This window comes from Chiloscyllium plagiosum, unplaced genomic scaffold, assembly GCF_037043375.1.
Source record: "Chiloscyllium plagiosum isolate Xiang-an unplaced genomic scaffold, Cpla_swu_hap1 HiC_scaffold_39, whole genome shotgun sequence".
Lineage (NCBI taxonomy): Eukaryota > Metazoa > Chordata > Chondrichthyes > Orectolobiformes > Hemiscylliidae > Chiloscyllium > Chiloscyllium plagiosum.
The window spans coordinates 3337390-3365076 of NW_028270177.1; the positions used below are offsets into that span (position 1 = coordinate 3337390).

General features: G+C 45.9%; 1 long non-coding RNA gene across 1 annotated transcript in view; it reads left to right on the forward strand.

Annotated features, from left to right (window-relative positions):
* The window catches only part of LOC122540805 (uncharacterized), a 59812-nt gene extending 36298 nt beyond the window's left edge, over nucleotides 1-23514 (forward strand). The window contains exons 2-4 of the long non-coding RNA XR_006309417.2: nucleotides 20045-20150; nucleotides 20736-20849; nucleotides 23298-23514. This is a non-coding gene — a long non-coding RNA (uncharacterized LOC122540805). The remainder of the gene's footprint in view (nucleotides 1-20044; nucleotides 20151-20735; nucleotides 20850-23297) is intronic.
* Nucleotides 23515-27687: the final 4173 nt, after the last annotated feature.

Below are 27687 nucleotides of genomic sequence, written 5' to 3' on the forward strand. Positions count from 1 at the left end.
GTCACACACCCCCATGTCACACACCCCCATGTCACACACCCCCCTGTCACACACCGCCCCGTCACACACACCCCTGTCACACACCGCCCCTGTCACACACCCCCCGTCACACACCGCCCTGTCAACACCCCCCTGTCACACACCGCCCCGTCACACACCCCCCCGTCACACACCCCCCCGTCACACACCCCCCCGTCACACACCCCCCCGTCACACACCCCCCCGTCACACACCCCCCCGTCACACACCCCCCTGTCACACACCCCCCTGTCACACACCCCCCCGTCACACACCCCCCTGTCACACACCGCCCTGTCACACACCCCCCTGTCACACACCCCCCCGTCACACACCCCCCTGTCACACACACGCCCGTCACACACCCCCCCGTCCCACACCCCCCCGTCACACACCCCCCCGTCACACACCCCCCCGTCACACACCCCCCCGTCACACACCCCCCCGTCACACACCCCCCCGTCACACACCCCCCCGTCACACACCCCCCCGTCACACACCCCCCTGTCACACACCCCCCCGTCACACACCCCCCCGTCACACACCCCCCCGTCACACACCCCCCCGTCACACACCCCCCCGTCACACACCCCCCCGTCACACACCCCCCCGTCACACACCCCCCCGTTACACACCCCCCTGTCACACACCCCCCTGTCACACACCCCCTTGTCACACACCCCCCTGTCACACACCGCCCCGTCACACACCCCCCCGTCACACACACCCCTGTCACACACACCCCCTGTCACACACCCCCCCGTCACACACCGCCCCGTCACACACCCCCCTGTCACACACCCCCCGTCACACACCCCCCGTCACACACCCTCCTGTCACACACCCCCCTGTCACACACCGCCCCCGTCACACACCCCCCTGTCACACACCCCCCTGTCACACACCCCCCCCGTCACACACACCCCTGTCACACACCCCCCTGTCACACACCCCCCCCGTCACACACACCCCTGTCACACACCCCCCTGTCACACACCCCCCTGTCACACACACCCCTGTCACACACCGCCCCGTCACACACCCCCCTGTCACACACCCCCCCGTCACACACCCCCCGTCACACACCCCCCTGTCACACACCCCCCCGTCACACACCGCCCCGTCACACACCCCCCTGTCACACACCCCCCTGTCACACACCCCCCCGTCACACACCGCCCCGTCACACACCCCCCTGTCACACACCCCCCCGTCACACACCCCCCCGTCACACACCCCCCTGTCACACACCCCCCCGTCACACACCCCCCCGTCACACACCGCCCCCTGTCACACACCCCTGTCACACACCCCCCTGTCACACACCGCCCCGTCACACACCCCCCTGTCACACACCCCCCCGTCACACACCCCCCCGTCACACACCCCCCTGTCACACACCCCCCTGTCACACACCCCCCTGTCACACACCCCCCCGTCACACACCCCCCCGTCACACACCCCCCTGTCACACACCGCCCTGTCACACACCCCCCCGTCACACACCCCCCTGTCACACACCCCCCTGTCACACACCGCCCTGTCACACACTCCCCTGTCACACACCCCCCCGTCACACACCCCCCTGTCACACACCCCCCTGTCACACACCCCCCTGTCACACACCCCCCTGTCACACACCCCCCTGTCACACACCGCCCTGTCACACACCCCCCCGTCACACACCCCCCTGTCACACACCCCCCCGTCACACACCCCCCTGTCACACACCCCCCTGTCACACACCCCCCTGTCACACACCCCCCCTGTCACACACCCCCCTGTCACACACCCCCCTGTCACACACCCCCCCTGTCACACACCCCCCTGTCACACACTCCCCTGTCACACACCGTTCTGTAACACTCCGCCTTCCAGCGTTGCCAGTTTTTGAAAAAAATGTACTTTTAATCTTCAAACATGGCACTCCACAGCTTCTGGACTGAGTTCAATGTGTTTAAACTGTGAACCAACTCCTATTCCTTCCCTTTCTTTCAGCTTTACTTGTTGGACTCTCTGTCCCATGCCCTCTGTGCCCTCCCCCTTCCCCCAGTTGGACAGCCTGCCCTTTCCAGTCGGACAGTTAGACACACCATTGTTCTGCCATTCTTACATTCTGATCACTTAATCTGAACTATCAACACCCTTTCTCCCCCAACACTCTACACCTCACCACCCCCAAACCCCACCCCCTATAAATGCTGTCCCTTCCACACTTCACCTCAGATCTGATGAAGAGTCACTGAGACTCGGAGCGTTAGCTTGCTCTCTCTCTGTGTGGATGCTGTCCGAGCTGCTGTGATCTCCAGCATTTGATGTTTTAAGGAGAGATTCCACCTCTGCAGTAATTTGCTCTGATTATATTTTTAAGCAATCAGTCTGGACATATACAACTCTGGAGGGGCTTGAATCTGGAGCTCCTGGCTCAGATGAAGGGACACTACTCCCTGGTACAACAGCCCTTCACTCCTCCTTATTTGCTCTATTCACATCGCGAGAAGTTTGAAAATTTTTATTAAATTTTCCTTTAACATTTTTATCAGCTCGGTAAACGACCACAGTTTCTTGGAATCTCCATGTGACTTAAATTCCTTATTCCCGATAGTATTCTCTAAAAGCTTCCTGCCCCTTCCCTGCACCCTACTACCAAATAAAAACTATTTTATCTTTTATGTTATTAACAGGTTCACTCCTTAACTGAATCCATTGCAGTCCAGTTAGCTTAATCTCCTCGTGACAAGTCTCTGATGACTTGCTGATGGCTCCACAATAGCACTAATTGCTGAGAGACACCCTAATCCATTTGGAAGAGATTGTTAATTTGATTCTGGGTATTTGTTGATTGGGTTGTGCTGAATTGCTGCTGCTAATGCAGGAGTTCCCTTTAATGTTATTGGAGACTCCATTCTGTGAGCTACCTGCAATCTAATTTGAGGAATCACTCTTTCCAGCTTGCCTCACTGTTATCATTTTGATGCTGTCTTCGTGCGGCACACATTATCTGTTGTTGGTAAAACAAATTGTTTCCTTCACGCTGCACCTAATTCCACACCTGGGTTACAAATAAGACAGAGCCGCGTTTACACAATTATTGCTAAATTCAAAAGGGAAAACAATGTATATGTTTCTGAGGTGAGATCAGGGGAGCAGAAATAATTGGCAGGCTCTGTCAAGGGGTCAGCAGCAGTAAGGCATGTGATTCCCTGCCATGTGATTCCCTGCCATGTGATTTCCTGCCATGTGATTCTCTGCCATGTGATTCTCTGCCATGTGATTCCCTGCCATGTGATTTCCTGCCATGTGATTCCCTGCCATGTGATTTCCTGCCATGTGATTCCCTGCCATGTGATTCCCTGCCATGTGATTTCCTGCCATGTGATTCTCTGCCATGTGATTCCCTGCCATGTGATTCTCTGCCATGTGATTCCCTGCCATGTGATTTCCTGCCATGTGATTCTCTGCCATGTGATTCCCTGCCATGTGATTCCACGATACATTAGAAAATAGGAACAGCAGGCCATTCAGCCCGTCAGTTTGCTCTGCCATTCAGTATGATTATGGCTGATCACCCAATCAGTACCTTAGTCTCACATTGTCCCAATCCTTTGATCCTTTTAGCTGTAAGAACTATTCCTCACTCCTTGTTGAAAACATTCAATGTTTGGCCCTTATGTGGTAGTGAATTCCACAGGCCCAGCATACACTGGGTGAAGTAATTTCTCCTCAGCTCAGTTCTAACTGACCTACCCGGTATCCTTATCCCGTGACCCCGGTAGGAACTCCCCGGTGATCAGGAACATCCATATTAGATTAGATTAGAACATCCCTCCTGTAGTTACCACCGTCTCAGATGTATAGCCCTCTCATGTCCGTATAAACATGTCCATTTCACAGTCAGACAACTTGTGGTGGGTTTTGGCCAGTTTTATACAGCACCATCCCAACCTGTCTGTCTCCTTCTCACAAGGTATAACTTCAATATCAAACAAAGAGAGGATGTCTTTCTGAGAGTGAATGAGATGAATTGTTCCTCTGAGTACCTTTTATGGAAGGGTTGGTAGATTAAATAGCCATTTGGGAAGTATCAAAAGCAACAAGGTCACCTGTGGAGACAGAAACAGAGTTAACGTTTTCTGTTCCACTGCTGCCTGACCTTCTGAGTGTTCTCCAGACTCTGGTCTCCATTTCAGATTCCCAGCAGCTGCAGGATTTTGGTTTCGTGGGCTCCACTTCCTCATCTTTAGGAATGAGCCATGTGTGAACCTAGTCTGAAATCTACAGCTTGGGAAATGGGTTAATGCACTGTCCTGGCATGCCTCCACTATACAGCAAGAAGTGTTATATAAAAGAATCAGGTGTTCACTGCCAATGTTACAAAACTATTTTAACAACATTTCCAAAAGTCAAACTGTGTTAGCATCCATTGGATTTGTGATCATGCTTTACTCTTCCTATCGCTTCACTTTGAGGGCTCAAAGTTTATCTCCTTGAAAGTGGAGTCACAGGTAGATAGGATAGTGGCGGCCTGTCTCCCCAATATAGAGGAGGCCACCTATATTGTCCTCTATATTGGGGGGAGACAGGCTGCCTACTTGCGGAACGTTTCAGAGAACACCTCTGGGACACCCGGACCAACCAACCCAACCACCCCGTGGCTCAACACTTCAACTCCCCCCCCCACTCCACCAAGGACATGCAGGTCCTTGGATTCCTCCATCGCCAGACCATAGCAACACGACGGTTGGAGGAAGAACGCCTCATCTACTGCCTGGGAACCCTCCAACCACAAGGGATGAACTCAGATTTCTCTAGATTCCTCATTTCCCCTCCCCCCACCTTGTCTCAGTCAAATCCCTCGAGCTCAGCACCACCTTCCTAACCTGCAATCTTCTTCCTGACCTCTCCGCCCCCACCTCCACTCCGGCCTATCACCCTCACCTTGACCTCCTTCCACCTATCACATTTCCAATGCCCTCCCCCAAGTCCCTCCTCCCTACCTTTTATCTTAGCCTGCTGGACACACTTTCCTCATTCCTGCAGAAGGGCTTATGCCCGAAACGTCGATTCTCCTGTTCTTGGATGCTGCCTGACCTGCTGCGCTTTTCCAGCAACACATTTTCAGCAAAGGCTTTACTGAAGTAAACGATGTAAACGATGTCCACCACTCTGCCCTCAATCTCCTTGATACTTCCTGAAAAAAACTCAAATTAGTGAGACATGATTTCCCTCACACAAAACCATGTTGATTACTTCTAATGAATCCTTGTCTCTCCAAAACCCTACCTCTCAGAATCACCTCCAACAACTTACCCACCACCAATGTCAGACTCACAGGACTACAGTTCCCAGACGTCTCCCTACATCCTTTCTTAAATAAAGGCATAACATTAGTCACCTTCCAGTCCTCCACCACCTCACCCATGGCTGTAGATGATACAAATATTTCTGTAGGGGCCCTACAATTTCTTCCCTAATTATCCTGTTACATATCCGGTTGCACGCCCCTCTGTTATAGCTCCCCCCATCTGTTACACCCTGCCTCTCTGTTACACAACCCCTGTATTACACCCCCACTCTGTTACACACCACCCTCTGTTACACATCCCCCTCTGTTACACCCCCCCCTCTGTTACACCCCTCCGTTACACATCCCCCTCTGTTACACCCCCCCCTCTATTACACCCCCAGTTACATCCCCCCCCGGTTACACAGCCCCCTCTGTTATACCCCATTTTACACAGCCCTCCCTGTTACACATCCCACTCTGTTACACCCCCCACTCTGTTACACCCCCCCGTTACACATCCCACTCTGTTACAGCCCCCCCTCGGTTACACCCCCCTTGTACATCCCTCCCCCGTTACACAGCCCCCTCCGTTACACAGCCTCCCGTTACACAGCTTCCCGTTACATAGCCCCCCCGTTACTCTGCGTCCCCTGTTACACAGCCCCCCCCATTACACAGCCCCCCCCGTACACAGCCCCCTCTGTTATACCGCCTGTTACACAGCCGCCCCGTTACACAGCCCCCCCGTTACACAGCCCCCTCTGTTATACCCCCCGTTACACAGCCCCCCCCGTTACTCTGCATCCCCTGTTACACAGCCCCCCGTTACTCTGCATCCCCTGTTACACAGCCCCCCATTACTCTGCATCCCCTGTTACACAGCCCCCCTGTTACTCTGCATCCCCTGTTACACAGCCCCCCCCCGTTACACAGCACCCCCCCTGTTGCATACTTTGTTAATAGGTCACAGGATGATGTCATTGAATTGCAGACTGCCATTTTCTATTATTTTTCTGTTTACTAAATATCGCCAGGTTTAAACCTCTCAGATGAGAACATTACTTTAAATGTTACAGAGTTGCTTTGACAGGAGATGACCTACTTAAAAGCTGAATAATGATCAGCTGTTCAGTGACATTTTGCGACTTGGGACGGTATAAATTCTCCAATGCAGGATCCTTCAATTGTTTTTATTCACTCACAGGATGAGGGTATCTCTGGCCAGGCCAGCACTTATTGCCCATTCCTAATTGCTCAGAGTCAACCACACTGCTGTGGGTCTGGAGTCCCATGTAGGCCAGACCAGGTAAGGTTGGCCGATTTCCTTCCCTGAAGGACATTAGTGGAACAGGTGGGTTTTCCTGGTGACCAACAATGGTTTCATGGTCACTATTAGACTTCCAATTCCAGAAAGGCTGTCGGGGAGCTGGGCACACTTTGCTCCCACACCGTTTGCGAGTTTGCAGCTTTCATAAGGCCCGTGGCTCCTTCAGAACCGTTACACCTCCCCAAACATTATTTGTCACGTCGACCATACCTCTTACCCATACAGGGCCATTCCCATGGACCCGACACCAAACTACATCCCCTGGTGTAAACAGTTTCTCTCATTTAGCGGAGCCTTGTGTCCAGCATTCACTTTGTTGATGCCCTTTTGCCCTCCCCCTGAAGTCTGGGAAGATCAGAATTAACCTGGTGCAGAGTCTTCTCTGCGTGAACAACTCTGTTGCAGCTAACCCTCTACTTGCATGAGGGGGTGGTCCTGTAATCAAACAGGAGCTGGGACAGCTTGGTATTGAGTGCAGCAGTAGGCTGTTTCTTTAAGCCTGCTTTCAAAGTTTGGATTGCTCTTTCTGCCAGACCATTGGATAATGGATTGGTGTTGGTGCTGTACTTATGTCAAATACCATTCAATTTTTGGAAATACTCAGATTCCCTGCTGGTAAACGATGGCCCCTTACCTCTGCCCAACACTTCTGGGAGTCTGTGTATTGCCAAAGATCTTTACAGTTTTTCTATTGTCATTCCCGTGTTTGACAAATGAACTCTATGCACAGGGCTTGAGCCACCTGAATGGGTGTCCTCCATGACTAAGAACATGACAGGATCTCAAGTCGACATGTTATCAAGTTCAGGGCTTACCCAGCCATTCCCATCAATGTGAGCGGGCTGCTGACGGTAATGTTACTCCTTTTTTGGCATTCTGGGCACTTTCCCCACCAACACGGCCAAGTCTGTTCATCACCTCCCCCCACCAATGTTGGAATAGATTCCATTGGAATGGGATTCCCTGTCCTCCTGTAGCCGCCTTCCTTCCATCACCCTCCATTACCTGGTTGTATTTTGAACTGATACAAACAGGCTGAGCACAGTGAGATCTCTGAGGAAATGGCCTGCATTGTTACTGAGGGCAGAACAGGGTGCTGCCAGTGTATGTGTTGGGTACAGCGACACACCTACATTACTTTGAAGAACAAAAGAGTTCGCTCCAGATTCCTGCTCAGTATTTATCCCTCGAAACATCACTTGGGAGTGACTACACTTGGAAGAGATCTACACCATGGGTTGGAGGATGGTTTAGGGTTGGGTCGATCAGGGTTGGGTCAGCTCTCTCTCAGTGTAAGAGCGGTCCCACAGCTGCCTCCGAAACTCCTGCAATTTATCCCCTTTCAACGACGCGTCTAGCTCCCCTTTGAAAACCATAGTTTTGCTGCATGAAAGTAAATTTCCCCATGTCACCTTGGGATTTTTTGCCAATCAACTTCTTTAACTGTGAGTCTCTCACTGAGGAGCGAGGCCTGGGCCCAAGGTTGTAATGTTTAGGCAGAGTGTTGTTTCACACCTGCTCACTTCCAGGAGGCACCAGGCTCTACATCAGAGAATCCCTGATGGGGATCTCACTTTGCTGGAGTTTGTGATCCCACTGAGAGTAGATTAGATTACATTACAGAGTGGAAACAGGCCCTTCGGCCCAACAAGTCCACACCGCCCCGCCGAAGCGCAACCCACCCATACCTCTACATTTACCCCTTACCTAACACTACAGACAATTTAGCATGGCCAATTCACCTGTGGAGCAATATAGATGGAAGAATCGTGCTCAAACACACTCACATCAGCAATTCCCCTGAAACAATTTGTAAAACCTTTTCTGGAGTTCTGTTTCACCCGTTCTGCCTTTTGTTGCCAGGTTCTGGCTCATAATGAGAGGTGAGCTGTTTGTACGACAGGAGTGACACATTTGATGAATTTAACAGACAGACTTCACCACAGGAATCTTGACTTGTCACCATCTGTCAGTAACTTTCACACTGCAGGGACTACAGCAATAATGGGAGCAGCTATTTCAGGAATACTGGCCTCAGGCACTGGGAGGGAGTTGAACTCCACACTGTCATTTGTAAAAAGAGGAAGCAACAAACATCCAGAATCCTTCTCACTTTTCCCCAACAATGCTCATTCTGTTTACAGAGTGATCTTGTTTCAGAAGAAAATAGTTTGGGATATAATCTTAAGGTGGAGTTAATGAGGGATGGATGAGTAAAGTTGGCCTTGACCCATTGAATATCAGTTATGATTCATATAGAACATGTGTTTCCATGACAACCATCTCAGTGCAATAAGATTTGCAGAGAGCTAGGATTCAGGATAGCTGAAATGAGCTGCACAGATTGGCTCAGTCAGATAGAAACTCCTTGTGAGAATCTCTCCACACAGACACACAGACTTCACTGACCCTCAAGGCCACGGTACCTCTGAGCCCAGAAATCTTCAAACTTGAACAAAATCATTTCACTGTGGAACTGCCACTTTAAATTGCAATTTGGGAAATGGATTTTTGCAGAATTATCAGATTCCTTTCAATGCTCATCTGTGACTTTTGAAAAATCATTTGTTTCCACACACTTTTTTCTCAGTGAAAACGTACTTCCTAAACACATTATTGTTACGTCTATATGTCATTGCTTTGCAGCTGTAAATTTCTAAGCCCCCGTTTAAAATGGAAATTTCCGACATAAACATGTCACGTTGTAATTTAAAGGGAGTCAGGTGTGTGGTGACAATGTCACTGAATGGTAATCCCCAGACTCAGGTTCACACTCAGGGACTGGGTTGCACTGCAGCAGCTAGTGGAATGTAAGTTCAATAAATCTGAAAGCTAGACTCAGTAAGAAAATTATTGTTAGTCATTAAAAACTCATCCAGTTCCCTAATAACTTTAGAGTCAAAGAGTCATAGAGATGTACAGTTCGGAAACAGTCCCATCAGTCCAACCCACCCATGCCGACCAGATATCCCAACCCAATCTAGTCCCACCTGCCAGCACCCGGCCCATATCCCTCCAAACCCTTCCTATTCATATACCCATCTAAATGCCTCTTAAATGTTGCGATTGTACCAGCCTCCACCACTTCCTCTAGCAGCTCATTCCATACACGTACCACCCTCTGCATGAAAAAGTTGCCCCTTAGATCTCGTTTATATCTTTCCCCTCTCACCCTAACCTATGCCCTCTAGTTCTGGACTCCCCCACCCCAGGAAAAAGACTTTGTCTATTTATCCTATCCATGCCCTTCATAATTTTGTAAACCTCTATAAGGTCACCCCTCAGTCTCCGATGCTCCAGGGAAATCAGCCCCAGCCTGTTCAGCCTCTCCCTGTAGCTCAAATCCTCCAACCCTGGCAACATCCTTGTAAATCTTTTCTGAACCAATTCAAGTTTCACAACATCCTTCCGATAGGAAGGAGACCAGAATTGCACACAATATTCCAACAGTGGCCTAACCAATGTCCTGTGCAGCCGCAACATGACCTCCCAACTCCTGTACTCAATACTCTGACCAATAAAGGAAAGCATACCAAACGTCTTCTTCACTATCCTATCTACCAGCGACTCAACTTTCAAGGAGCTATGAACCTGCACTCCAAGGTCTCTTTGTTCAGCAACACTCCCTAGGACCTTACCATTAAGTGTATAAGTCCTGCTAAGATTTGTTTTTCCAAAATGCAGCACCTCGCATTTATCTGAATTAAACTCCATCTGCCACTTCTCAGCCCATTGGCCCATCTGGTCAAGATCCCATTGTAATCTGAGGTAACCCTCTTCGCTGTCCACTACACCTCCAATTTTGGTGTCATCTGCAAACTTACTAAATGTACCTCTTATGCTCGCATCCAAATCATTTATGTAAATGACAAAAAGTACAGAACCCCAGCTCTGATCCTTGTGGCACTCCACTGGTCACAGGCCTCCAGTCTGAAAAACAACCCTCCACCACCACCCTCTGTCTTCTATCTTTGAGCCAGTTCTGTATCCAAATGGCTAGTTCTTCCTGTATTCCGTGAGATATAACCTTACTAACCAGTCTCCCATGGGGAACCTTGTCGAACGCCTTACTGAAGTCCATATAGATCACGTCCACCGCTCTGCCCTCATCAATCCTCTGTAATTTCCTCAAAAAACTCAATCAAGTTTGTCAGACATGATTTCCCATGCACAAAGCCATATTGACTGTCCCTAATCAGTCCTTGCCTTTCCAAATACATGTACATCCTATCCCTCAGGATTCCCTCCAACAACTTGCCCACCACCAACGTCAGGCTCACCGGTCTATAGTTCCCTGGCTTGTCTTTACCACCCTTCTTAAACAGTGGCACCACGTTAGCCAACCTCCAGTCTTCCGGCACCTCACCTGTGACTATTGATGATACAAATATCTCAGCAAGAGGTCCAGCAATCACTTCTATAGCTTCCCACAGAGTTCTCAGGTACACCTGATCAGGTCCTGGGGATTTAGTCACCTTTATATGTTTGAAGACCTCCAGCACTTCCTCCTCTGTAATCTGGTCATTTTGCAAGATGTCACCATCTATTTCCCGACAGTCTATATCTTCCACGTCTTTTTTCATAGTAAACACTGATGTAAAATACTCGTTTAGTATCTCCCCCATTTTCTGCGGCTCCACACAAAGGCCGCCTTGCTGATCTTTGAGGAGCCCTATTTTCTCCCTAGTTACCTTTTCGTCCTTAATGTGTTTGTAAAAACCCTTTGGATTCTCCTTAATTCTATTCATCAAAGCTATCCTTTTTGCCCTCCTGATTTCCCTCTAAAGTATACTCCTACTGCCTTTATACTCTTCTAAGGATTTCAGGGAAGGAAACTTGCCATCCTCACCTGGTGTGGTGTGCACATGACTGCCGACCCACAGCAATGTAGTTGATTCTTAACTGTCCTCTGGAATGGCTCAGTTTAAGGGAGATTGGGACAGGCACAAATGCTGGCTCTGTTAGTGACCACCCACCTCCCATGATCGAAATAAAAGGAAGCACTCTCTATGGTGACTGTGGCTCCCAACTCCTCAGTCTGCGCTGTGGAGAGATCTCAGACTCTGCCTCTGCTCCCAGAATTACCTCCCAGTTTTGCTGTTTAAAAATCAAATTGTTGCATAAAAATGGAAGTGGAATCCAACCTTAAGTGCAGCTGCTTTGCATCTGTTTGCCCTGGTCTGTAGCTAATTAGTCAGACCAAAGCCACACTCATTCAAATTACTAAACTGGGCTTTCACTCCCCACATCTGTGTATCACGTACGCCCCACTGTTGCCTAATAACCTAGTCCTTGGCTTTTCACATCCTTTGGTTGGGCTTTTGTAGGACATTGGTCGTGCATCTACCTCTCGGCCAGGAGGCCTTGGCTCCAGACCCACCTGCTCCACAGTGGCGTTACATCATGTCTGATCAGGTCGATTGAAAATATTTCAAATGACACACACTGGCTTTCCCTGTCGATAAGGAAAGCACTTCCTGTGATGTGGTATCCAGAGGGATTCTGTGCAAGAGTGTACTGCTCCTGCTGTCTAACGTCTGTTCGAAATCCTCAGGAGTTTGGATGCTGTATCAGATTTGAAAAGCCTTAGAGCTTGCTTTTTTTTAAACTCCTTCTTGAACTGTTGCTACCTGCAAATCAAATCATGTAGAGTTTGTACACAATGTGAGAAAAACAACAAGATTGAAGTTTAGATGAGAACACTCTGTCAGTCAGTGACGAGGTCAAAGTTGAAAACCACATGACAACAGCTTATAGTCCAATAGGTTTATTTGAAAGTACAAACTTTCGGAGCGCTCCTTCTTCGTTAGGTAACTAGTGGGCCAGGATACATAGGAGGTAGAATTTATAAGTAAACAACCAAAGTATCATACACTGATGTGATGTATTAGACAAATCTAGATTGCTGTTAAGTCTTTAATCAGTTAGAATGGGGATACAGGTCTCGATCGATTAATATGTAAATCCTAAAATTTTTCAGGTTACTGCCCCTTGAGATGACTTGAGGTTTTATCTGTATATACCAACAAGCTTTCAATGTGGTGATAACATTGAACGCAGTGCAGCATTGGGGACAGGAGGCTGCAGGCTTGTGCACACTGATCCCACGCAGCCTGCCTCAATCACTCTCAGTCAGACCAACCTGTCCAATCATTCACTAGTTCCAGATCAATTCCTGATCTGATCCTGACTTCATGGAATTAATAAAGAAAGATGCAGAGTGTGTGCATTTTATAAACATTGATAGCCTGCACATATTATACACATTATCTGATGAACATTCTGATTAAAATTTCATCTCAAATCTGAATTAAGAAGTGGCCCTCATCGATGTGAAAACACTAAAGAAGCTTCTTCACTTTGTCCCCAAGATGTGGGCGGGTGTCACTGACTGGACCGGCATCTCTAGCTAGACTGTAAGACCAGGAGATATAGGAACAGAATTAAGCCATTTTGCGCGCTCTCCTAACTTGTTCAAGTCCTCCTGCAGCCTCCCCATTTCCTCAACACTGCCTGTCCCTCCACCTACCTTTGTGTCCTTTGCAAACTTAGCAACAATGCCCTCAGTTCCCTTGTCCAGATCATAATATATAATGTCCCAACACTGACCCCTGTGGAACTCCACTAGTCATGGCTGCCATCCTGAAAAAGCAGCATTCTGAAAGCTAAAGCCTCCAAATAAACCTGTTGGGCTATAACCTGGTGTTGTGTGATTTTTAATTTTATCCTGAAAAAGTCCCGTTATCCCCACTCTCTGCCTTCTGCCAGTCAGTCAATCCTCTATCCATGCCAGTACCTTGCCCCTAAAACTGTGGGCTCTTGTCTTATTGAGCAGCCTCCTGCAGAACCTTGTCATGGAGCTTCTAGAAATCCAAATAGATCACATCCACTGGCTCTCCTTTGTCTAACTCACTCATTACCTCCTCAAAGAATTTGAACAGATTTGGCAGGCATGACCTCCCTTCAATGAAGCCATGCTGACCAAGCCTATTTTACATCGCATTTCCAAGTTCTCCGCAATCACATCCTTAATAGTGGACTTTAAAATCTTACCATTGTCTGAGGTCAGGCTAATTGGCCTACAGTTTCCTGCCTTCCTCCCTTCTTAAACAGGGTGTTATAATAGTCCTCAGAGACCCTTCCTGATTCCAGTGATTCCTGACAGATCACCTCCAGTGCCTCCACAACCTCCTCAGCTATTGCCTTCAGATCTCTCTTGCGTAGTCTATCTGGTCCAGGTGACCTTGCAGCTTCCCAGCACCTTCTCCTTTGTGATGCCCATCACACACACCTCTGCCCCGACTCTCTTGAAGTTCTGGTATATTGCTGCTGTTTTCCAGTGTGAAAACTGATATAAAGTTCCTATTCAATTCCTCTGCCATTTCTTTGTTCCTTATTACCAGTTCTCTAGCCTCATTCTCCAGCGGTCCAATGTCCACTCTTGCCTCTCATCTTTTAGATAGCAAAAAAAATCTCTTGCAATCTTCTTTTATATTTCTAGCTAGCTTACTCTCCTATTAGGAGAAAGTGAGGTCTGCAGATGCTGGAGATCAGAGCTGAAAATGTGTTGCTGGAAAAGCGCAGCAGGTCAGGCAGCATCCAAGGAGCAGGAGAATCGACGTTTCGGGCATGAGCCCTTCTTCAGGAATGCGAATACTCTCATATTATCCTCCCTATTGCTTTCTTAATTATCCTGTATTGGTTTTTAAAGTCTTCCCAATCCTCTGGCTTCCCACTAATCTTCACCACATTGTCTGCTTTTACTTTTGCTTTTATGATTATCCCTGACTTCCCTGGTCAGCCATGTTTCCCTCATCCTCCCCTTAGTATGGATCTTCCTTGAATTATCCCAGAATCACCTGCCTTTGTTGCTCCACCATCTACTCTGCTCGGCTCCCCTTCCAATCAACTCTGGCCACTCCTCCCTCATGTTACCCTCAGTCAACTCTAACATCGTTACAGCTGATTCCAGCTTCTCCTTCTTGGACTACAGGGTGAATTCTATCATATTATGGTCACTGCCCCCAGTGAGTTCCTTTCCCTCAATCTCCCTCAAGCCTGTCCCATTACATTTCACCAAATCCACAACTATGTGTTCCCTCGTGACATCTACCACAAGTTGCTCCAAAAACCATCTTGTAGTAATTCCACAAATTCCTTTTCTTGAGATCTGCCATCAACCTGATTTTCCCAGTCCCCCTGCATCCTGAAGTCCCCCATGATCACTGGAATAGTGCCTTCCTTACCTGCCTTTTCTATTACCTGATTTATTTTCTGCCCCACATCCTGACGGTTGCTAGGAGGCCTGGACATGCTTCCCATCAGAGTGCTTTTTCCCTTTGCAGTTCCCCAACTCTAACTACACAGCTTCTACACTTTCTAACTCTAGATCACCCACTGCTATTGATTTCATTTCCTTTCTTACTAACAAGGCAACCCCATGGCCTCTGCCCATCTGCCTGCCCTTTTGATAGGAAACATATCCTTGGATATAGAGTCCCCAGCTCTGATCCCCGTGCAGCCACGTCTCTGTGGTACCCACAACATCGTACCCACCAATTTCACTCTGTGCTCTAAGCTCATTTACCTTATTTTGGACACCACCTGAACTTACGTCCAGTCCTCAGTTGACTGCACCCCCCCCCAGGTCCCCTTCTCCCTTCACCCAAACTCTCCGTTGCCCCCCCTAGTTGCCTTTGAGAAGGTGGTAGGCAGCATCTTCTTGAACTGCCATGTGCCCTTGGGGAGGGAGTTCTGGCTTTTCTGCCCCACAGTGAGATCTAAGCTGCAGTACATCTTATAGCACCCTTTCCCCAGCACTGATGGCACAGTTACTAATTTACTTGTTCAAGTTTTTACAATTAATTCTGTAGGCAATTCACTGTTTGCCACTGGGAGTGGAAAAATTTCCAAGCCGGTCTGATAACTCCCCTTTCACATCCACATGAACAGGGAATGGAAAATGTACAACCAATTTGACTCCCTGAGTAATTCAAAATTACAGACTTCGAAAAATTCCTTCTCTGAAGTTTCTTTCAACGGCTGACTCTCTTACACACACTGAAAGTCCCTTCATTTTCAGTTACGGCATTCGGACAACATGTTGTTCTCAGAGACAGGTTCCCTGGCTGCTCCAGCTTACACACAAGGCCCTTACAACAAAAGTGTAAGTTGGATTACTACGGCAAGCCAGCCAGTACACAAAATACAATTGCTAACAAGATGGAACTGAATGACTCTTTCCCCCAGACAACAATAAAGGAAGAACAATGAGATGGTACACACCAGTTTATTGGGAGCATTCACACCAAAGTTACCAGTTAAAAGAAAAATCATTTAGAACTGATAATGTGCCAGTAATCTAATTGAGAAGATGAAATGGTTTATATGTGGAATAATAGACTCCTGGTAATGATTACATGGCTGTAATCTAATTGAGGGGTTCGGATAATTATGTATAAAACACTTGCAAACCTCAGAATCATTAAAAGGCTGAAATTGAGTGATCCAGATGATTTCTAAATTACTTACTGGCTATCTACAGGAGATTATAAAACACAATGATCTAATTGAATGATTCAGGTGGTTTATGAGCAGAGGAATGGACAGCAATGAGTGATTATAAGGCTGAATCCTAGTTAATGTTTCAAATGGTTTATTCTCTATATAAACACGATTCGGGTATAATGAGAAGACTGTAGTCTAATTAATGGTATCAGACGGATTGTATATCAGTTAATGATGGTTAGGAGTAATTACATTGTTGACATTGAACCAAGAGTCCCCTCATTTGATAGTGTGACCCTGTGACCCTCCACATTTAAAAGGCTTAGAACGTAAAAGAAGGCCATTCATCCTGTTATATTTGTGCTGGCTCTTTGAAGAAGCTATTCAGTTACTCAAGTGCACATTTTCTTTCCTCTATTACTTGCTAGTTGGATCCCATAGTTTAATTTCTCCCTTTTTACTCCCTCTTAATTGTGATTTGCCAATCTTTTGGTAGTGTTGTAGACATTCTCCATCTTCTGGTTAAGCATTGTCCAATTGCCCTTTGAGTTTGTCAGCTATTCCAATCAGATCATTGACAGAGCCCTCTGCAGACCCCACATTTAAAAGGCTGTTAGAATGAGACTAATACTGTCCAATGGGGAGAGCTGGAGATGCCCCGTCTGGATAATCATTGGCAACACTGGACCTTAAAGATCAAGACAGAGAAACAAAAACTGTTCCAAGTGATTGAGAGTTTCAGAGCTTTTGGGCAGTGATATATGAAGAATATTAAAAGGATGAAACACAAACCCATGATCTTGACCATTTGGAAGGAAAAGGGCAGCAGACATGGGAAGACATAGGAACACTATTCCTTGCAAGTTCCTGTCCTGACTTGGAAATATATTGCCAGTCCTTCACAGTCATTGGGTCAAAAATGTGGAATTCCTCCCTAAAGGCATTGTGTGTCTACAGATAGCACATGGACTGCAGCAGTTCAAGAAAGCAGCTCACTACCCTCTCAAGGGGCAAATAGGGCCGGGCAAGAAATGCTGGCTCAGCCAATGATGCCAACATCCCACAAATGAGAAAAAAAATCATCTGCTTAACTGGTATGCTAGTTTCTTGTAAATAAGAATGACGACACACAAGTCCCTTTGTGTTGTAGGTGCGTAGGTAATATAATGAGTTTGATTGTTTAACGGATGCATTGAGAAAATTCGCTAGGCCTTACAGAGAGAAACGTTCCACAAAATGGGACAAAATGGACACTTAGTCAGAAAAAGTAAGATCTGGCCCGTTGTGTCACCCTCTCCAGTTGTACTCTCACCTCCTGCTGTGTCATCCATAAACTTGGCCACAGTACATTCCCTTTCCTCATTAATACAGATGGTAAATAATCTAACATCAGCCCCAACACTGATTCCTGTGACACACCTCAGATTACAAGTTGCCGTCCTGAAAATGTCCTCTTATCCCAACTCTGTTTTTATTAGTTAGCCGATCCTCTATCTATGCTAATTATACTGTCCCTAATGCCATGGACTCTTATCATATTAAGTAATGTATTGTGTGGTACCTTGTCAATGCCTTCTGAAAAAAACAAATGTACAATATCTACCGGTCCTCCTTTATCTATCCTGCTTGTTACCTTCTTAAAGAACTCGAATGAATCTGTCACACCTGGTTTCCCTTTCATGATGCCATGCTGGCTCTGGCTGGTTATATGGTATGAATCTGAAGACACTATTGTTAATAGTGGCAATGAATTCTGCTCAGGTATAATGTAAGCCAGCTTCATGGCAACAGTTCAGCACTTGCACTGGAAAGGTGCTTAAAAACAACCTCAAAACAACTCTATTAACATTCAGCTCCGAATTACAATTCAAATGAAGATTTTTTTAATTGCTAAAAGATATATTTTATTCGTAAAAAATCTTTATCTACATTCACAGGTACCAGAGCAGGTCTGTACAGTTTGTGTGTATTAATAAAAACATGCATTGGAATTTGACATTCCCTGTAGTTACAAAACCCAAAGATATTTCTTACTCATGCTGGACAGTATTTACATACATTGAGGCAATGAGAGGGTCTGATACTGAACAGATCTTTGTTAAATATTGGCAGAATTTGAACAGAGTTCGATCAACATGATTCTGCTGTTTTGGCATTGAGTGTGTGCATGCTGTTTGTTGGTTAATGGATTTGAGTGTGTATTTACATGAATGAGCGTGCATGACTCTCTATGTATTTGTGTCTGTTAGTGTGTTAATATATCTGTGTCTGTTTTGAATAGTCACCTTCCTGGTGTAATCGGAACTGGTGGCAAAACGTGACAACATTGATTTTCTATTTTTTTTTGGGATCTGTTGCCATGGTAATCACCCAAAGATGATAAATGCTAATTGGTTCACAAGCATATGGACATCTTATAATTTGCAGTGAGACAGGGAATCCTTCAGCTTGAGTACAATTTTATTTAAAAACTTATTATCAAAGTACACGATTATTTTTGCCAATTTTTAGATTAGACTTTGACCCAGACGTTGTGCATTTTAACATTGTGATCTTTTATTTAATGGTGTTTAATTACTTACAGGGAGGGATGTTACAGTTAAAATGTATTTCAAGTAATTTGCAAAGACAGTGATGTGTGAGCAGGAAATACAGAAAGGCCATAATTATAAAGCTGACATTTTGATTTCATAGCTGTGCTTTAACTAACAGTAAAATGGTCAGATTGCTGCTTTTTCAAGACTCTCCTTCCCTCCCCCAGTCTTCTCATGTCACTGGAATAATGAGGGGCCTCTCACACTCTGCATTGTTCAAGACACAAAATTGTTTCCTTTTCTGGAGAATGAAATACAACAGGCAGAAATACGACAATACAAATGAAATATGTTGTTGAGAGAGTGGTGCTGGAAAAGCACAGCAGGTCAGGCAGCATCCGAGGAGCAGGAAAATCAACGTTTCAGGCAAAAGCCCTTCATCAGGAATGAAATATACAGCCTGCCCCATACTTATAATGGTCAGAGCATCATAACTAAATACTTTCTCACCCTCACCCCATTCTCTCCCTTCCACCTACTCTCACCCATCCTCATTCCCCACACCCCCACCACTTTCCCCATCATTTACCTCCTGTTACCCTCTTGCAATTGTTCTCCTCTCCCCCTACACTCATCCTCTCACCTGTTCAGCTCTCTCTGGCTCTGTAGGCTCTGATGTGGAGGTTCTGGATCAGTGGTGCTGGAAGAGCACAGCAGTTCAGGCAGCATCCAAGGAGCAGCGAAATCGACGTTTCGGGCAAAAGCCCTTCATCAGGAATAAAGGCAGTGAGCCTGAAGCGTGGAGAGATCGACATGGTTGAAGAGCTTCAGGGCAGAGGAAATGACCTGGGAGTTGCAGTGGGAGAGGGACTCCCTGAGATTCTTGTAGAGAGAGGAGGAAAACTTCTTCAAGGCAGCTGCTCCTCGGATGCTGCCTGAACTGCTGTGCTCTTCCAGCACCACTGATCCAGAATCTGGTTTCCAGCATCTGCAGTCATTGTTTTTACCCTCTGATGTGGAGGTGCTGGTGTTAGACTGGGGTGGACAGGGTCAGAAGTCACACGACACCAGGTGATAGTCCAAAAGGTTTATTTGAAATCACAAGCTTTCAAATCAGTGCTCTGAATTCCAAATAAACCTGTTGGACTATAACCTGGTGTTGTGTGACTTCTGACCCTGTAAGTTCCTGACAGAGGCCTCTCTGAATCCCAGAGACTATTAAAACCAGTCCAGGAAGTAGCTGAATAGAAATTAGAAACAAAAACAGTTCAGAGGAAGGGTCACTGGATCCAAAAACATTAACTCTGATTTCTCTCCACAGATGCTGCCAGACCTGCTGAGTTTTTCCAGCAATTTCTGTTTTCATTTCAGACTTCCAGCATCTGCCCTTCTTTGGTGTTAATGAAAAGAAGTTCTTGGGGTTGACAGTGAAGATATTTTCTCTGACAGGGGAGGAATGAGACCACTCTGGGCTAAGGTGAGTAAGAAATTCTTCACAGGAAGACTAGTGGAAATCTGAAATTCTCCCCAAAAGACTTGAGGTCAATCCAAAATTTCACGATTAAAAGAAAGACTTTTATCATATTGAGGATGCTACAGCTGAGGTGCAAATGGAGTTGTGATAGAACAGCCATCATCTAACAGAGAGATGCAGTGAATTTGAGCAACTGAATGGCCTCCTCTTGTTCCTACATTATCACTAGGTTTATAATTAATCAATTTCTTTTGCCATGACCCTAATCTCTCTCAGGTTATTCACCAGCTCAGTGGCCACTTTGACTCATTCTTTAGTTGGTTCTTCTCATTTAATTTTACCTTTTTAAAATTAACTACTTTCCTCCAAAACATTCATTGCATCATGAGCAGAGCTAATTGTAATTTTGAAAATTCAGGTATTTGTCTCCGATCCTTTACATGCCGCGAAACTGATTAGCTGAGGAATTTGGGAGATGGTTATTTTCTGTGTTGACTTTTGTTGTTACTCAGAGTCTCAGTGGGTGGTGATGAAAAAATCTTCAATCTAAACGCTTCAAAATTAAAGGATATTTGCATTTATATCCAGGTATTATTGAATTTCCTCCTTTAAATACAACACGATACCTGAGCTGTACAAATGAAAGCCCTGCTGTTGGAAATGGGTCTGTCAATAAACAGATGGTCTCGAAATTTTCAAAAGGTAGGACTCAATCCTATATCAAACCTTCAACTGCTGTTATTTTCTGTAAATTGTACCAATAGAGTGCAATAGGATGCTCACAGTGTTCGACAGATGTTATGGAATTGCAACAGCCCAATATCTGCTATATTCCCATTGCAATCAGTCAAAGGCTTTCAATGTCACTCCATCAGAATCAATCCAGCAGATCGTACAGACATTGAGTCATATAGCATGGAAACAGACTCTTCGGTCCAACCAGTCCGTGTGGATAGTATCCTCGACTAAACATGACCCTTGCCCATACTGACTGAGGCTCTGCCTTACAGCAGGAACCACAGCTACTGAAATTCAACAAAGTTCCTTTGATTTTGTGACTCCTGCCATTGAGAAGGGACACAAGCAGCAATACCATGGGAATAGCATTACCAGCCTAGTTCACCTCCAGGATAGCCCTCAGGGAGAATGGCACAAAGAGATGTGAAAGTAAAGGCAAGAATCCTGTCATCAATTTGATGGAAATGTGGGTTGTGAGAGTGTGGGATCCGTGGTGGATCTCTGGGCTGTCATCGTGATGGCTCCATCTCAACACCCCTTATTTATAAAACATGCAAGGTATCAGCCTAACACACAACACGCCTCAAGTAGTAGCTTCAAATGCCCAACAGTGAGTTAACAAGAAACACTTCCTTCAGAAAAACTCCTGCAGACCAGATGGATCTTCTTGATGTGGGGCTGTAGGGGAGGATGGGTGTGGAGAAGAAACAGCCAGGATACTGATGTACAGTTTTGAGTCCTCTACTTAAGGAGTGGTCCATTTATATTGGAAGCAAATCAGAGGAGGTTCTCTCAGCAGCTTCTTGGGAAGGAAGGGTTGCCTTGTGGGGAACTATGGGGAAGGTCTGAGGTGATCTTCCTGAAATGTGAGATTGTCAAGGGCTTTGATGGAGCAGGTGCTGAGGCAAAGATGCTTTTCATACTGGAAACCACAGCTAAGGGGCATCATTTCAAACTCCTGAGTGACCCGTTTAAGATGGAGGTGAGGAGGAATTTCTTTTCTCAGAGGGTCCTATATCTTCAGAATTCTCTATCCTGGAGAGCGGTGGAGACTGGGTCATTGGACATTTTCAAAACCGAGACTGGCAGCTTTCTGAATCAGAGAGGCTGGAGGGACCAAAATCAGATCGACCACACCTTCGTGAATGGCTGGTGGGGCTGAACGGTCTTCTGCTGGGATTTCTTACATTCACATGTTCAAACTAAATCTATTCCTCAAAGCATTTAAACAAGTGTAACCTCAAGAGAAGGTATTGTTACAAGATGCACTTTTGGTAATGTTTATGTGTCATCTGGGACCTTGAGCTATTTTACACCTGCTCTTGGGATTACAGACTTTTTTTGCATTTATTCAAGATGTTGAAAAATATCATCGTGCTAATTGCTCCTGTGGTGAGTTCTGCCTTTGCTTTAATCCTTGGGGAGGGTAATGGAAGTTAAATTTTCAGAAGGTTTTAAATTTCTAGAGTTGAGGCAAATTGTTGTTTCGACTTGCAAGTGGAAGGTTTGGGTGTTGTGACAAACACCCGAAGAGACATTTGCCTGTGTATCAGTGTGAGCTGTGGAAGAGATTTCGATGGTGGATGATCTGCATTTGGGAACCAGGAGAGTTGTAGCTTCACATCTGCCTCCCCCTGCCCCCATCCCCGTCATGAGGAGCCCCTAGTGATTCAGGGCTGGTGCTGGGTCACCCTGTGGTATTATCAGCCAGTCAGGGACCATTGAAGAATGACACTTTATTCTGTAAAGCCCACAGCCTCACTGTAGAGCCACTGCGTGACTCACTCTGGGACTGAACCTGCCAAAATGACTTGTTCATTTTTCAAATCTTAATTTCAGATTTATCCTGTAGAGGTTTCATGTTGGTGTCAAGCACCCTCTCTCTGCACCAAAACTAAACTTGTAGAATAAATGCATACACAGTACAGTTGAATGACTACTGTCGTCGGAAACCCTCACTCAATGGGTGGCTCAGTGGTAGCACTGTTGCCTCACAGCGCCAGGGACCTGGGTTTGATTCCATCCTCGGGTGACTGTCTGTGTGGAGTTTGCACCTTCTCCCCTTGTCAGTGTGGGTTTCCTACTACAACCCAAAAATGTGCAGGTTAGTGTGGATTGTCCATAGTGTCCCGGGATATGTAGGTTATTGGATTAACCACGGGAAATGCCGGGATAGGGCAGGTCTGGGGGAGATGCTGTTTGAAGGTTGGTGTGGACTCGATGGGTTGACTCGCCTGTTTCTACACTGTAGTGATTCTATGATCCATTCTCTTGCTCTGCAAATTAACAGATGGAGGATTATTTCCCTGTGTGAATGTGTCTTGCTTTTGCTCTTGATGTGAAAGGATGAGAATGTATTTGATAAATCTCTGGTGGGCCAGATGGGCTGATGGAATTGGTTTCTTCTTGCAGACCAAGATTCTCACTGGATGCTGCGTCCTCGGTTGGAGTTTAACATTGTTCTATTGAAATTCCACCCTGGGGGAAATCATCAAACACTGTCCACACTCTGCATCTTATTATTGTTACAATGGAATATATTCATGATCCAAAAGACGTTCTTATCAAAGTAATTTTTTTTAAAAAGGCTTAAAAAGGTCTTTCAGAGATATATCAAATGTTTTGGGGAAATAAAGGTTCAAGTTATAAATTTAAAGGGGACAGGGTCGTGTTTTTAAAGGCTTGCTCTTGCTAAGTTTTGCTGTTAACCTAAAAGATTTTGCTGATGCCACATGCACATTTTCTTTATTCTGCTATTTCCATTGGTCAATGGCTGTGAGAACAGAACTTCAGACTGTCCCTGAGCTTCCTATTTATTAGATTTACTTGTAAGCTCTGAAATGACATTCTGTATATCCAAGACCAGGCCATTGCTTACCATATGACCATTAAAAATAGGAACTAGAGGAGGCCATTCGACCCCTTGAGCCTGCTCTGCTATTCAATAGGATGATGACTGATCAGACATTCCTCACATTCATTTTCATGTCCTTCCCCATAATATTTGATTCCCGACTGATTTAAAATCTATCTCTATCTAAAATATACACAAGGACACAGCTCTCTGTGGCAAGGAGTTCCAAAAACTCACAACTCTCTGAGAGAAGAAATTCCTCCTCATCTCAGTCTTCAATTGACCCCCCCTTAAGTTTGAGACATATCCTCTGGTCCTCCGCTCTTCTATGAGGAGAAACATCCTCTCAGCATTTATCCTGTCAATCCCTTAAGAATCGTAAATGTTTCAAAGAGATCATCGCTCATTCTCCTAAGCTCCAGTGAGTAGAATCCCAATCAGTTTAGCGTTTGCTCAGAAAACGACCCCTCAATACCAGGGATCATCCTAGTGAACCTTTTCTGAACTGCCTCCACAGAAACGATATCTTTTCTTAAATAAGGGGACCAAAACTGCTCACAGTACTCCAGATGTGGTCTCACCTGCACCTTCAACAGCTACACTAAGGATTCCTGACTCTTATTTTCCATGTGTACACTAATATATCCTCTGAGCAATGTCACAAGGAATAGTTGAGACAATTAGCAGAGATGTATTCAAGGAAAAGCTAGACAGACATATGAAGGAAAAAGGGATAAAAGGACAAGCTGATCGGGTAGTGGAGTAGTGAGCAGGACATGCTCGAGAAATGCATCAACATGAACTATTTGGGGTAATTAGTTTGTTGCTGTGTTTTAACTTCCTTGCAACTCACTGTATAACATTAACCCAAAGGAATGCAGAAAGGCAATGGGAGCTAATTAATTAACTCCTTTTCATATCTGAGATTTAACAGCTCGAAGATAGGAGGCAGAGGGTGCTGGTGGAGGGTTGTTTTTCAGGCTGGAGGCCTGTGACCAGTGGAGTGCCACAAGGATCGGTGCTGGGCCCATTACTCTTCATCAGTTATATAAATAATTTGGATGTGAGCAGAAGAGGTATAGTCAGTAAACTTGCAGATGACACCAAAATTGGAGGTGTAGTGGACAGCAGAGAAGGTTACAATGGGATCTTGATCAGATGGGCCAGTGGGCCAAGGAATGGCAGATGGAGTTTAATTTAGATAAATGTGAGGTGCTGCATTTTGGAAAGGCAAGTCAGGACAGTACTTATACACTTAATAGAGTCATAGAGATGTACAGCATAGAAACAGACCCTTCAGTCCAACCCGTCCATGCCAACCAGATATCCCAACCCAATCTAGTCCCACCTGCCAGCATCCGGCCCATATCCCTCTAAATCCTTCCTATTCATATACCCATCCAGATGCCTTTTAAATGTTGTAATTGTACCAGCCTCCATCACTTCTTCTGGCAGCTCATTCCATGCATGTAACACCCTCTGCGTGAAAAAGTTGCCCCTTAGATCTCTTTTATATCTTTCCCCTCTCACCCTAAACCTATGTCCCTCTAGTTCTGGATTCCCTCACCTCAGGGAAAAGACTTTGTCTATTTACCCTATCCATGCCCCTCATGATTTATAAACCTCTATAAGGTCACCCCTCAGCCTCCGATGCTCCAGGGAAAACAGCTCCAGCCTGTTCAACCTCTCCCTATAGCTCAAATCCTCCAATCCTGGCAACATCCTTGTAAACCTCTTCTGAACCCTTTCAAGTTTCACATCATTCTTCCGATAGGAAGGAGACCAGAATTGCATGCAATATTCCAACAGTGGCCTAACCAATATCCTGTACAGCTGCAACATGACCTCCCAACACCTGTACTCAATACTCTGACCAATAAAGGAAAGCATACCAAATGCCTTCTTCACTATCCTATCTACCTGTGACTCCACTTTCAAGGAGCTATGAACCTGCACTCCAAGGTCTCTTTGTTCAGCAACACTCCCTGGTAATGGTAAGATAGGGAGTGCTGCTGAACAAAGAGATCTTAGAGTCTCGTTTCATAGCTCCTTGAAGGTAGGGTCACAGGTAGATACGAGGGTGGTGAGGTAAGTGGGAAGGGGTGTGGGGTTGGGGGTAAGGTGGCTTCAGGGCAGAGGAGAGGACCTGGGGGATGCAGTGAGAGAGAGAGAGACACACTGAAGTCCTTGTAGAGAGAGGAGGAGAACTTCTTCAAGGTAGGCATCCTTGGAAGAGGCTTCGCAGTAAGGTTATAATTAACTAGGAGGAAGTGGGGACTGCAGATATTGGAGATCAGCATTGAGAGTGTGGCGCTGGAAAAGCACAGCCGATCAGGTAGCATCCGAGGATCAGGAGGAGATGCTTACCTGAAGACGTTCTCCTCCTCTCTCTACAAGGACCTCAGTGAGTCTGTCTCTCACTGCAACCCTAGGTCCTCTCCCTTGCTCTAAAACCACCTCCCCCCCAACCTCACACCCCCTCCCACTTACCTCACCACCCTCCTATCTATCTGCGACTCTACCTGCTGCCTGACCTGCTGTGCTTTTCCAGCACCGCACTCTTGACTCTGATTTCCAGCATCTTCAGTACCCACTTTCTCTGATATGAATAGGAAGGGTTTAGTGGGATATGAGCCAAACGATGGCAAATGATGGCATATTAATTTCGGAAAACTGGTCGCCATGGGCGAGTTGGACCGAAGGGTCTGTTCTGTGCAGTACATCCCTATGACTCTGTGACTATATTTTTACCAGAGATTTAACAGTATTGAGTGTAACTAATGTGTAACGAGTCTTATATATGTATGGTAAATACATACTCTACAACATCGGGATGTAAACACCTTTCATCAGGGTCGCAGGATGTAGAAGTGTACAGCATCCGAGAGTATAAATTCGCTATTTGTTCTCAGATTATTTCCTACATCAACAAACTGGGGGAATTGAATGTGCTTGTTACTGAAACTGCTCATTCGGATTGAAGGATTCCGTCAGCATGGTCTGATAGATCGGCTGATGTGAAAGTGAAAACACGTCAGGTCGATGGGGAGTAAGGTGTTTCTCTGTGTTCCTGACATGCTCTGAAGCAGCAGTTCAGATGACTGCCACTCCTTCAATCTAATTCCAGCCCATGTTGATGACAGGAATATCTTTGCTGGAATTGCTGTAAATTTGTGGTGCTGGTCATTCCTGATGAAGAGTTTATGCTCAAAACGTCAACTCTCCTGCTCCTCGGATGCTGCCTGACCTGCTGTGCCTTTCCAGTGTCCCACTCTCGACTCTGATCTCCTGCATCTGCAGTTCTCACTCTCTCCCGTTGCTGTCAATTTAATCACTTGTTACAATTTCTGGCCGGAAAACTGGTCGCCATGGGCGAGTTGGACCGAGGGGTCTGTTTCCGTGCACTACATCCCTATGACTCTGTGACTATATTTTTACCAGAGATTTGAAAGTATTGAGTGTAACTAATGTGTAATGAGTCTTATAAAACCTTGAAAAATTTCATTTATGAGGAATATTTTCCTTTTTATACACAGTGATAAATGACTCTTTTATTTTCATTAACTATTAAAGGACCACTTCATATTTATGTGCCCAAGGAGTGAGTATTAAAATAAAAATGAAAACTGTGAAATATTTATGTTGAATAAACTGCATGACTGCTAAGTGTCCCACCTAAAACATTGAGATTAACACAACCGCAACAATACATGTGTTCTCCAGTAGTCCTTAATATTAAATCATCATCATCCCATTTCCTTGTACCTCAGGTGATTCCATGTGGAGGTGATGATTATAATCAATATCCCATTTCTCATTCTATCTTTCTCTCTTGTCTCCCTTTACACTGATCATTCTAACCTAGCATAATGCTCCCTGAACCAGAAGCACAGTAAGGAAAAAAATTTGTACTTTATTTTAAATGTCTATGCAATCTATAATTGCTTC